The sequence below is a fragment of the Psittacula echo genome (assembly GCF_963264785.1).
Source record: "Psittacula echo genome assembly, chromosome: 1".
Lineage (NCBI taxonomy): Eukaryota > Metazoa > Chordata > Aves > Psittaciformes > Psittacidae > Psittacula > Psittacula echo.
This window is the reverse complement of record NC_137735.1, coordinates 58,545,507-58,556,623: the sequence shown is the minus strand read 5'-3', so window position 1 is coordinate 58,556,623 and position 11,117 is coordinate 58,545,507.

Sequence of the window (11,117 nt, the reverse complement as noted above, 5' to 3'; positions counted from 1 at the left end):
ACATTGTTCTTGGTTCCTGTTTATCCTGTGTTCAACTAAACCTCTGGCTATCCTCCTTTGTCACTTGCTCTTTGAGTGCCTTCTTATGAATGCAAAGCTATATGGTCTTCCACATCATACTACGAAATTTGCCACCTTTTTTTTTAAAACTCCAGGCCTTAACTCCATGCATTCTTGCATAATCCTTCCTATTCTGTAAGTTTATTAACGCACCTAATTCTTGACCTATCATCAGTACTGCAAATATAAACAAGATAGGTGTACAGACCCCACTGCAAACAACTCTCCTATAAAACCTCTTGCAGTTTGACAGCTTTTCTTTGTTTTCCTTGTCTCAGTTTGAGTTACTACACTTTCTTTCCCATACTGTATAAATACTTTACTGATTTACAGGTAGGCTAGATCTGTCACATTTCTCCTGGCTCTGAAATGAGTTAACAAAAATGGCTTTAAGAAATGAATTCACATAATATTTTATCTAGTTTTGTAAGTTTTCTATTATGGTAATAACACAGAGCACATGTCTCAACTAAGTTTCAGAAAAGCCCAGTAGCTTCTTCCTAACTCTAAGGAATCTGGGCTTCAGGCAATCAGTTCAACAATTTCTCAGTTCAAAAGGCAAAATAGGAAACATGAGCAAAAGATACAAATGTGCTAAACTTCCTGGAAAAGCCAAATACAGGAAAAGGCTTAAAGCTATTTTGATTTTGTTTTTTAAAGGAGCAAACTCACATACGAAAGTATTGAAGCCCCATTATGATTGTGCCAGGCTCAAAAAAGCTGAGCTTGCTGAAGATAAGCTAAAAAATAAGCCATGAGGCACAGAAATAATTTTAATTTCTTTTTTGACACTCTGCATCCAGCAGAAGTTAATGCTACTGCAGAGCTTGGTTCCTGCTTTGCACTTGCAAATAAGAAGGGAGCCCCACTGTTCTTTGTGATGGCTTTTCTGTGACCAAGCAGGAACACGCTTCAGCATGTAAGAGTCTAAAAGGATTCAAAAAATGCTCTGACATAGTTAGTTTTTGGAGAAAATAGTGATTGAACTGATGCAGAGAGGCACTATGAAAGAATTCTCTCAGTAGCAGGACAAAACTGCAGTCTGGCTTGCACACACTCAAACTGTGCATTGCTGAGAAGGGCTAGAAATGTTTGGAGAGACAACAGAGCTTACATACACAAACCAAATGAAAGCTCAGTTTAGTTATACAACAGATAGCTCTTCAGAACACACGGAACTCAGCAGTCAGTCCAGCCCTATTCTGAATCATGTACAGCTGATTTTGTTCTAAACTGATGGATAACATGCGTGTATGAGTTGCACCTATTGGCTTTTTGATGTTGCCGCCTTTCATTACCAAACATTCCTCTTTGTGATCCTTAAAGTCATCCAATAATTCATTCCCATCTTCACATAAGTTTTTGTATCTGCAAGCCCCTTTTCAAGGACAGTTCTATGTGACAATCAAGAGAGAAGTGCACAACACCATACTTAGAGCTGGACTGGGGAGCAGAATGGGAGCCAGGGAAATGCCAGGTACAGCTCAAGGTGGGAATAGGCTCCTTCCCAGATGTGTGAGATGAAGTACCTCTGTTTCAAGAAATAAGATCCTACAAAAGTTAAGATACATTGTGCAGTGTCTACTTAAAAATCCTGTGTGAAGACATTTCAGACTGAGTTTAGTAGTGCTAACTTCCTAAATATACACATGAATGGTAACCACTGTATTATTACTACTAGCAGACCATGGAGAGGCCATCCTAAAAGAAAGAAAACCAAGGTTTAATAATCTTTTGCCTGTGACAGCTCACTGTCCAGGAGGGAAGGTTACAGATATTGCACATCTGTGAACTGCAATGCTGGAATGGTTTTGTAAATTTTTGCTATTAATAAAATCAGGGAAGCAGGAAGAGATGAACAAAGATAATCACCCCAATGTATGGCACTAATAGCTGTTAAATTTTTCAGTGCAGTGCTTCAGCGCTTTTTACAGTAATAATGGCATGGATGGTTGTGCCTGTGTACGTCTTCGATACATTAAGCTCCATTTCTCCTCCTCAAGATAAATTGCTTTTCAGACTTCAGCAATGAAACAATGCTGATTCAGAAACACACAGAAGACACACATTCAGTTGGCCTCATGTGCCGGCTGCTGAAGCACAGCCACCACTGGGGACAGGCACAACACAGCTCTTCAAGCAACTGTAAGACATATGGAAATCCCAGGATGTCCCAGGAGGTGAAATCAGAAGTGTTACTGAAAGACTGTGTTTTCATTTTACAGAAGAATAGTTCATATGCTACTTCTTTATTTGCCTTATAAAAAACCCCAAAGGAGAAAGGCAAAAGCCTATGCTTAGTTTGTTTTTAAAGTTCAGAGTCTGTTCTATTTTAGTCTGTGTAACTACACACTTGGCAATGAATTCCTCCTAAACCATCAGTCAGAAATCTAGGCAAAGGCTTTACAGTCCCATAAAGGGCCAGAATTACTCTTGCTTGGGTACCAGCACAGAGACAGGCAGCATGCGACTTCCCTGTTTAAGGTCACTGGAGATGCAGGTGACTTCTGTCACAAAACACATTAGCCTTCAAAACTGTGCTCTCATGAAGCAGTCCTGATAGGCTTCTTCCTAGAGTGGAAAAGCCAGGATGCTTCAATCCTGCCATAGCGTAAGCCTTGCTGGAAACACAGCTTGGATCCCAAGCTGACACAGAGGTGAGACACAAGGATATTTGTCTGGGCAGGTCTAGAAAGGGCAGAATCACTGCCCTCTATCCCTGCCAACAGCAGCATCTAACAAGCTTTCAGCAGGCAAAACAATGGGATTGAATAAAAACATAGCACAAAAATGTCAAGATAGAAAATGTCATAGCCTAGCAGTACTCAGAAGATAAAAATTAATATTCAGTGAATACAAACATAAAAAAACCCCTCACCAGACATGTAGCAGATAAATCATTAACAATGCTGAAAGTGGAAGGAATGAAAGATTTCACTATGTCAGTGTTTTAGGGGAAACTCCAGAAATCCTGTGCTTCTTAGAAGATCCCATGACAGTTTAACATCTTCATTCTGGCACACTTCTTCACGACTCTATGTTACAGGGAAGGTTATCGCAGCCTGAAAACCATCTTTGAATCTTCACTGTAATTTTGCAGAGAAGGGATTCTGGATGGATTCTTAAAGAAGAATAAAGGGGACAAGGACAGGACCAAGAGCTGTGCCATGGGGTGGAATATGCTGCTTTGATTATAGTATGAATTTGGCCCTGGAGACTATGTCTTAAAACAGTACTATCAGGCACAGAGGACAAAGTCTTCCTTTAGGGACTCGTACAGTGGGAGTTATTTAGGATGCAACAGCCCAAATAAGCTCAGTCATAAATCTGCCTTTAAATGTTACTTGTCAAAACAATAAAAAGAAATAACATCATATATAATGGTACAGAAGCAGAGCTGATTTCAAGTTAAATGGTTTCTGAGTTTCCCCAGGAGATCTCTGAAGCACTTAAAAAGGAAAAAGCAGCCTGCACTGCCACTAGTCTGGAAGCGAGCGCCTTCTATCTGGGAATAGCTACACTTTTACCCTGCTATTATCTGTATTACACAGGGATTTGGAGGGGGAAAAATAAAAGCAGCAATCAAGAAACATTCAGAAAAGATGGATGAAGGGTAGTGTCAAAAAGGACTTGTGCTACCAGTCTCAAAAATTTAAGTGGAGGATTTTTATTTTTTCTTTAGTAACAAAGGAAGAAAAGAGCACTAATGGCAGAGCAGTTACTTATGATGACCTGAATTCTTTTTATAGTGTCTTTAGCTTATTTTCCAGAGTTTCTTGAAAAACACAGTCATTACAACACATGGTTTAGTCTCCTGCGAAACTGCACTAGGAAACTACCTGCCACTGCACAAGTAAATTCCATTAATCTCAAGCCTTAACTATACTTTAAAATCTACCTGTGTTTTAGCATAGAAATTCCCCCAGCTGGTAAAGCCCATCTGACAAGACAGGCAGGTCTCCACAGTGACAAAACCCATGCCGAGCTGAGGGTAACAGTCCCATCTCCACTCAGCTATCTGTATAGCAAGGAACAGTCTCCCCAAAACACGTTTAAAAAAGGGGGGAAAAAATCTAGGCTAAAGCATTAGAACAAGTAAAAATAGAGACTGAAGGAAAGCTAAGAAATACAGCAATCTGTAGGTGCCTGTTGAAGACGTTGAGATAAGAATTGGTTAACTAGGAGCCAAGTTAACGCCATTGCTAACAAGAGCTTAGCCTAGTACTTTCTTATCTCTCTAATCACAGATGGAATGAAGAAACTAGGAATCAAAATGAAAAATATGTTTATTCAAACACTTACATGCCTTTGGTTCTCTTATCTACCAAGCATCAAAAAATAGGCAATAGTCTCAAGGCAATTTTTTTCCCTCTTTGCAGCAGGAAGTTTGTTCTCTCAGGAAAACTGCATCATTGTGCCTTTTCTAATCTTACTAGGAAGGGGACATGACCGCAGTATGCTGGAGTATATTTTCACTCCTACCTCTGTGTTAGACAGTTGTGTGGGTGAAAGACAGTTATGTGGGTGCCCAACTGCACAGTCTTTTCAGCAGCAGCAAGTCCCAAGCTCAGAGGACTGAAATGCCCAAGGAAATTAGGTACTTGACTAATGTTAGCTGTCATTGAGTGCCTAACAAGATACATGAATACAGAAAAGAACAGAAAGGGAAATGCTGGAGATCTGCTTTAAGGCTTTGTGATACCAGCCATGTAACACTGAAGACATACCAGTCCCTTCCTGTGGCCTGCCACCCTGTATGAATGTGCTATCTTTGCCCTTCTAGTAACAGCTATTGAGAGAGGAGCAGCTTTCAAGAATTTCAGACTGATATTATCACTTTTAGAAAGAACATGACCGAAAGAATGATTTAAAAGGATAACCAGGTAAAATGTTCAAAATAAGGAATTAACAAGATGAAGCACTTAAGAACTCCAATCTCATTCAATTCAAGAATTTAATGCTCTGACCACATCACCCAAGTCTTGGAAGGCAGATGCAGGGACTGTGGGTCCTGAAGAAGCTGGCAAACGAAGTTGCTAAGCCACTGTCCATCATATTTGAAAAATCATGGCAGTCAGGTGAAGTTCCCGACAACTGGAAAAAGGGAAATATAACCCCCATTTTCAAGAGGTGGAAAATGGATGACCTGGGGAATCACAGACCAGTCAGTCTCACCTCTGTGCCTGGCAAAATCTTGGAGCAGATTCTCCTGGCAGACATGCTAAGGCACATGAAAAACAAGGAGGCGGTTGGTGACAGCCAGCATGGCTTGACTAAGGGGAAATCCTGCCTGACCAACTTGGTGGCCTTCTGTGATGGGGCTATGGAACTGATGGACAGGGGTAGAGCAGCTGATGTCATCAATTTGATAGGTGGACCACTGGGTGGATAAAGAACTGGCTGGATGGCCGCACGCAAAGAGTTGTGGTCAATGGCTCAATGTCCAGCTGGAGACCAGTAACAAGTGGTGTCCCTCAGGGATCGGTGTTGGGACCGGTCTTGTTCAACATCTTTGTTGGTGACATGGACAGTGGGATTGAGTGCGCCCTCAGCAAGTTTGACAATGACACCAAGCTGTGTGGTTTGGTTGATACGCTGGAGGGAAGGGATGCCATCCAGAGGGACCTTGAAATGCTTGTGAGGTGGACTGATGCCAACCTTATGAAGTTTAACCATGACAAAGGCAAGGTCCTACACCTGAGTCAGAGCAATCCCAGGCACAGCTACAGGTTGGGCAGAGAAGAGATTCAGAGCAGCCCCGCAGAGAAGGACTTTGGGGTGTTGGTCGATGAGAAAATGAACATGAGCCGGCTTCAGTGTGCGCTCGCAGCCCAGAAAGCCAACTGTATCCTGGGCTGCATCAAGAGGAGCGTGACCAGCAGGTCGAAGGAGGTGATCCTGCCCCTCTACTCTGCTCTCGTGAGACCTCACTTGAAGTATTGTGTGCAGTTCTGGTGTCCTCAACATAAAAAGGACATGGAACTGTTGGAACAAGTCCAGAGGAGGGCCACGAGGATGATCAGGGGACTGGAGCACCTCCCGTATGAAGACAGGCTGAGAAAGTTGGGGCATGGAGACCTCATAGCAGCCTTTCAGTATCTGAAGGGGGCCTAAAAGGATGCTGGGGAGGGGCTATTCATTAGGGACTGTAGTGATAGGACAAGGGGTAACGGGTTCAAACTTAAACAGGGGAAGTTTAGATTGGATATAAGGAAGAAATTCTTTACTGTAAGGGTGGTGAGGCACTGGAATGGGTTGCCCAAAGAAGTTGTAAATGCTCCATCCCTGGCAGTGTTCAAGGCCAGGTTGGACAGAGCCTTGGGTGACATGGTTTAGTGTGAGGTGTCCCTGCCCATGGCAGGAGGGTTGGAACTTGATGATCTTAAGGTCCTTTCCAACCCTAACTATTCTATGATTCTATGATCCTAAGAAGAGAATTCTTAATGTCTGATCCTTTACAGATTAGGATTTTGGTTTCCAAAGTAATTTTCCTTACCTAATAATTCAACTACTTGCTACAGACTTTTTATACCTGGGAATTATGTTCCACTTTTGGGAAGATCACTACATTAGAAAACAGGTAATTTATTTGTGAATTAGGACACAAAAATGGTCACTTTCCAACACTCATTCTGGACCACATGCAAACCCATGTCCTTTGTACCCTCATCACCCACACGTCAATTAGCAGGTTTTTCCTCTACAAGGAAGCCCTCGGCAGTTTGCCAGAGACTAATTTGGCTCCCTTCTCACATGTACTAATTAAACCCTTATGCAAATTAGGACTGAAGATGAGGCCCTTTCCCTTGTAATGCTTTAAAATGCAATTAACAGTAAATGGTAGGTCTAAAGTACGCCTAGACATAGACAGGTTCCAGAAGCAGAAACATTCACTGCAAGTAGTGTTCATTCTGGACAAAGGTGATGTGCCAGGGCAAACCAAGAAACAATCTGGCTTAATTAACTTACATTTAATGAACATAAAACCTAGACACTCTATTCCATATCATCTCTATCTCAAACACTGTCTGACTAAATCCCTTGGACTGTGGCATAACAGCCCTTTCCCTTCCATGCCACTTGGACTCCTGCTATTTCAGTGATACGTGGAACTGGGCAAGATGTTTTCCCCAGCACTTGGATAACCTTAGAAGGAGTTGGTTCACCTGAGGATGCACCAAGAGCATCCTCCTCTACAGCCTCCTGTCATCAGAAGGGCTTTATTCCAGTCACATCCCTCCTGCCACTTGGGGGCTGCGGAGAAGTTGCTTTCAGTAAATTACATAGGAGAAAGCATCTATCATCTTGGCTGCTTTACTTCTGTATTAATTCGATGATATACATAGGCTGAGGCTGATAAAGACTTCTGACAACTGCATACAAGACAAGAACGTTACCTTGATAATACAGGACTAAAATTTGAAGAGACCACAAGCTTGCACACAGGTTACAAACACTATTGTAAAAATTCTCCTTTCCCATTCTCATCCCCTTTTGGTTCCTCTGTGTATAACTGAGTTGATGAAAGCTCAGTTTCTTCAGAATGAGTGCAGAAGGAACACTGATGATTTTATGTGCACTTGGGAGACAGCTGTTGAAAGAAACAACTTTGGCAGGAGTTAAGGCAAGTTAGCAACCTACCCACCTGCATGAGCTTGAAACAACCCTAAGCTACATGCTGCTTGATCCATCTGTTCTCAAAATCCTGGTGCCAATCTACCAGCAGTCCTTTACCCCACAGAGCTGCAACACTGTCTTGGACCTTTGTCAACTGCAAATCACAGTTTTGTAACCTTCATCTAAACTAACAGATAAGCACTGTAAAAAAGAAGGGATTATTAGCATATGAATATTATTTAAAATCCTGTCTGTAGTTTCCTCCCCTCTGGTATTAAGCAGGCATGCAGTAAAACATAAAATCCAACTGAAAATAGACTGTCTGTCTAGATAGGTTTTAAGATGACTGAATGCCAAAAAAGCCTGAACCCTTGGGCACAGAGAGACTGTTCTAAGTGAATGGCCTCAGAGAAGGCAACACTAGAGTGAAAGGAGAAAAATAACAAGAAGGGAGAGGCTAAAAAATAAACTTCCAAAGCTTAGAGCAAAGCATAGGCTGGAAAAAATTAAAGAATCAAAGACAGACTGCTCCTGAATGTGCATGCATCCGATAAAAGGCATGACCAAGATACTGTCCTGGAAATAAAACCTGAAGGCTTGAATTTATTCAAGCAGCGAGTCTTACTTACTTTGTTCACAGTCTGAAGGACCAAAATTCAGCTTTGCTACTTTTAGAAAGCCTGTACTGCTTAACTCACTGTGCATCCTGAGCAACACAGATACACTTATGTCTGTCAGAATGAACACCCTTCTGACCTGCAGAAAGAAAAGAATGAACAGTTTAAAGTGGGTTTGTTTCTCCACTAACTGCAAGTTAACCAATTTCAGTGGATATCTGAATGCTGCCCCATGTCATCTGGGCCTACCATATTTCAAAAGGAGTCAAGTAACCCTGAACAAAGCACCATAAAGAATTCACAGTTCTCATTGATGGCAAGGTTTTTACTAGAAAGAGTAACAAAGTGCTTTCCACAGGATTCATTTTATACAGAGTTTTTAAGAAATAGGGTTTTTCCTTTTAACATGGACAGGTTCGATGTGATGATTTTTCAGTGCAAATGGGTTTCCAAGATTCTCCTACATGTAGAGCTTCTTCTCTGTACACAGTAGTTCAAACACGTATGCATTTGGTGGGTGCGAAACAGTACTGAAGAGTCCATCCTTTAAAAAACAGAGGTTATGTAAAAAGCTTTCAATATGTTACATGGACCAACTGGAATTACATCATTTGTTGTTTAACACAGATTTAAGGGACATAGTTCCTTCATACAGTTCTACACACAGATGCATAAAGGTGCTTTTGGTTCTATCAAGAATAATCATCACCTATACCAATATATGTAACATTATCACTCTTCACTATATAGACAACAGTTGTCTTTTTTTCTTTTCTTTTTTTTTTTTTTTTTTTTAATTATCCTCCTGTTTTTTAGCTAGGGATAGCCTTTGAAAGCTTGGTGCTTCCTCTGCCTTGGAGCTACATCTGGATGAAAGGAAGAACTCAATGTGAGGACTGTTCACCCATTCCCACCTCACTTTTGGCACATGTTTATGATCATATTTTTTCTGACACATATACGCATCATTTCACCACATTGAATTTTTCACTCTTTATGTCTGATTCTATCCCAGTTCTCTTTTTCTCCTTTCCTGCAAATGACAGGGAAATAGTATAGCAATAGCACAAAATTACAACCGATGATTCTGTGCAAGTTCTTATATACAACAGAATGTATGAAACCAAATGGGCAAGGGCTATCTTCCATGCAATACATTATTTCATTTTCAGTCAACCTAACTCTATTAGGGCTATTTTTTCACATTTTTAAAAGTTAAAAACTTCATAGAAGGACAACATGTAGTAATTTACCCTTAAGAAAAACCATATAAACATTCACTGTATGCAGTCTCAGTCCGAAAGCTACCTTTCCCTAAAGCACATGTACACAAACATGAACATCAGAAGAACAACTGAAATGATTTCATAAGTGAAACATAGTTATGCACATACTAAAGGCTTACATGCATATAAGCAATGTCCTCACTGAACCTGTCAGTCACACCCTGGGATCACTGTTTCCCATTCATTATGTACACAGCAAAATCACAACTTCAAGGAAACACTACATGCTATCTCAGAGCACAGCAGTTTTACACTACAGTACTACCAGAACAAGGATATAACAGAGACTTTTTCCTACAGGATGAAAGGAACTGGATGAGAGTCTCTGAACAATAACTTGATTGTGGAGAGAAAATAAGGATTTTCTTTTTTTTTTCTTTTTTAAATGACAAGATGCTTTTGTAATACAGCCCTTATACAAAAGGGTATAGGGGAAGAACACATATAAATCCACCATTGTAGCTAGACAAATATACAAAGGTGTAAACAGATGCTTTGCTTCCTAAGAGACTTGAAACAAAACCGAAGTTTATTCCTAGGCACTTGTGGGTACAGAGCTCCTGCCTCTGAGTTCAGCCTGTACTTGCTGTTTGCTCTGGGACTTCCAGCTGTGAGTAACAAAGCCCTGTATCCAGAACACCTTCTGTTGTCAAACATTTCCCTGCCACCAGCATAACTATCTAAGTAGGGATCAATGAATGCAGGTTGCCATCTGAACACACAGCTGGGCCTCAGTTCCCCTCATGTGAAGACCTGGACAGGAGACCAGGCTCCTCAAAATGTAACTAAGTCATTCATTACAAAAGCAGAAAGACACCTCTACAGATAGTATTTAGGCACAGACAGACTTTAAAGTCCATGTTCACTGCCCTAAATCACACTTATTTCACTAATAGGAAAGTCCATGAGGACTGGTGTCAAAGGTCCTGGAAATAGAGCTCAGCAACCGACATGATCCATGTAGGCACAAAACAGCCTTGAGAATCCAGTTGCAGGACTGGGACCATAGAGAAGCTCTCCTTAACTTCAAAAGCCTCTGGATAAGAAGCATTTTCAGCTAATCTACTGTTGATCTCTGCTAGTATAAAAATGTTTAGGAAAAAGGTCACTGCAAAAGGTTAAGTAGTTTTCTGTGCATTTCACATGTATTATGTTGTATAAATTTATAATTTTGCTCTATCACAGAAGAATTCTATTTTGCAACTAAGTTTCTTACTAAAAGTTATTAAATTGTTAGCCTATTCAGTAAAAAGTGTCTCATTTTACTGTTTTCTTTAAATGAGCACATTCAACTTGGAAATACCCAGTACACCCCTGTAGGTGTATACATACCATAGGTGTACTCCTATGGAGCCAGAGTGAATTTTGCACCTACTCTTGAATGTGTATATCCTATTCTCCCATTTGTGTTACCTGTGACATGCAACTACAGATACGCCTTTTTGTTGTCTAGTGTGAAAATGAATCATCATAAAATGACCACCTGATTTCAACTACATTCTTGCCTTGCATGAGGAAACAGGTCTGATTTGTTTAT